Source organism: Calidris pugnax, unplaced genomic scaffold, assembly GCF_001431845.1.
Source record: "Calidris pugnax isolate Ruff unplaced genomic scaffold, ASM143184v1 scaffold18, whole genome shotgun sequence".
NCBI lineage: Eukaryota > Metazoa > Chordata > Aves > Charadriiformes > Scolopacidae > Calidris > Calidris pugnax.
In genome coordinates this window covers 15,773,187-15,775,662 of record NW_015090812.1, presented here as the reverse complement: position 1 = coordinate 15,775,662, position 2,476 = coordinate 15,773,187, and positions in this window count along the sequence as shown.

Here is a 2,476-nt window from a genome sequence, read left to right as displayed (position 1 = left end):
CAGCTGATCTGGTAAACACTGAGAATCACTTAACAGGGTATGCACTCAAACAGTGCTTGTTTCATCAGCTGTGGATGAATCAGCAGTACCTTAACATCCCTTCAGCGATCTGTATCACAGACCTTGAGTACTGGTGTCGTGCAGAAGTCCGGAAAATATAACATTGCGAGGAATTCCCCATGATGTCTGCTTTTTACACTATAGTCTGTGAAAAATACGGGCATCAACGTGACAAACGGCCAAGAGAAGGCTAAAGTTTCTTCCCCCCCCACCCCGCTTTTTGAAGCGCCTTGTGACACGGCAAGGTTTGGGATCTGCTGCCCTCCGGTGGATGCTTGGAGAGGTCCTCTCTGCCCGCAGGAGCACCGCGGCTGAGACCACCACAATCCTCAAAAAGCGTGACACAAAAAAGGAATAGTTAAATTCTTCGGGAGTCTTATTTAGGACAAAAAATAATAGCTGTGACTCGTTTCTTAATTTTGCTACTTTTTTCTAGCTTTGTCAGAGCATTTCTATGTCCAAATAGAGGTGTTCTAGTTCGTGCTATGAAACTGGTTCTCTTCAATCAGCCCTCACTCTTTTCCTTTTATATGAATATGCATAATGATTACATCTATAACACAATACATGCAGTAATGATATCCAAGTAGTGGATGTATCTATCGCATTTGACACTATCTGCACTCTGCCTGCTAATCCATCTGTTTGTCATTATTATAGATACACTGGACCTCTTTCTAGCATCAACACTTTAAAAAAAATTGCTATAGAAAGTGTTTTCTTATTGGCTTATACAGTTCTTTTAAAAATATTTATCTGTATTACTGGATATTTTAGAACAATAAATGCATTGACAGGACAAAGGTCAGTGGGCACAAACTGGAACACAGGAAATTCCATCTCAACATGAGAAAAACTTTACTTTGAGGGTGACAGAGCACTGAAACAGGCTGCCCAGAGAGGTTGCGTCTCCTTCTCTGGAGATATTCAAAACCTGCCTGGATGCGTTTCTGTCCAGCCTGCTCTTTAGATGACCCTGCTTTGGCAGGGGTGGGGGATGGACTAGATGATCTCTGAAGGTCCCTTCCAAACCCCACCATTCTGTAATTCTGTGATTTGACATGTAATGTCATGCCAGGCCCCTGTAAAAATCTGATTTGTGAGGTTCTTTCACCTCTCCAGTGGTCTGGGATACTGGATGTTAAGACCACAATGTTTCTCAGCATACAAAATCAATTCCTCTTTCTTAAAGATCTGTATAGTGATGTTGATATTAAGGCAAAGTTTTGTAAAGATTTGTAACAGCAGCAAAAATATGTTGCAAAGATGTGTCAAATATATGCATGTTCTCTAACTGAATAATCAAATTTAGTGATGATGAGGTGCTGATTAAAAGGAACTTTTCCATTTATGAATGGACTTTCTGTTTGCCTTGGTTGTGAAGGGGAACTCCAGAAATGCAAATCCCATGACTTTGTGGAAGACATTCAGAAATCTGGAAAACCCCATTCTTTTCCTGATAAGGGGTTACCTTAGGTATGAGATGATTGTTGGCTATTTTGACACTTCATTCCTTCCAGAAAGACAGACCAAAGAGGGTAACTAGTTAGCCCTGTTTACACTGAATGCATTTTTTTACTGCTTGGGAAATCCTGGAATGGTTAGAGTTGGAAGGGACCTCAAAGATCATCGAGTTTCAAACCCCTGCCATGGGCAGGGACACCTCCCACTAGACCAGCTTTCTCAAAGCCCCATCCGGCCTGGTCTTCAACACCTCCAGGGATGGGGCATCCACAAGTTCCCTGGGCAACCCGTTCCAACCTTGCAGTGAATGGTATGTAGAGATGCTACACACGTGTGTGCGTGTAGCTCTGCATCAAACAGTACTTGAGCATAAAGAGATCTGAAAAATCATCATGCAAGTTCTTACAAAAAATCCACTAGAGCTTGGCAATCAGGAGACATTTCTAAAATGTTCAGCCAAGCTGCTGTGCCTTACTTCAAGAGCAGACCTCCCACCCAGCAGCAGCTTTTCACCCACACCAGCAAGGCCTCTGTGCAGGGACACCTCAGCTGCCCGCCTCGCTACAGTGGCTGATTTTGCCCTCGAGCATGTCGCCTCCACCTCAGGAGTGAGGGCAGGCCGCCCTGCCTTCCCACATTTTCCAGGCCGTGCCCACCGGTGCCATTGCCCACACCCCACTCCTCACTCCCTCGGCGGCCTCCGAGGAGGCGCCCGCGGGAAACCCGCCCTGAACAGCCCCCTACCGCTCCGCATGTGGGGCAAGACTTCACCTATCTCGGGCCACGCAGCTTTACACTCTCCTCGGCCGGTCACGGCCCAGTCGGTGCCCTGCCTCGGGCGGGCGATGAAGGAAGCCGCCTTCCCTCCCCTCCGCGGCACCCATTTCCCTCAGGGGTTTCCCGCCTTTTCCCCTGAGGCGCCGCCAGGGAGCGCCGGCGGGCGGCGGGGAGA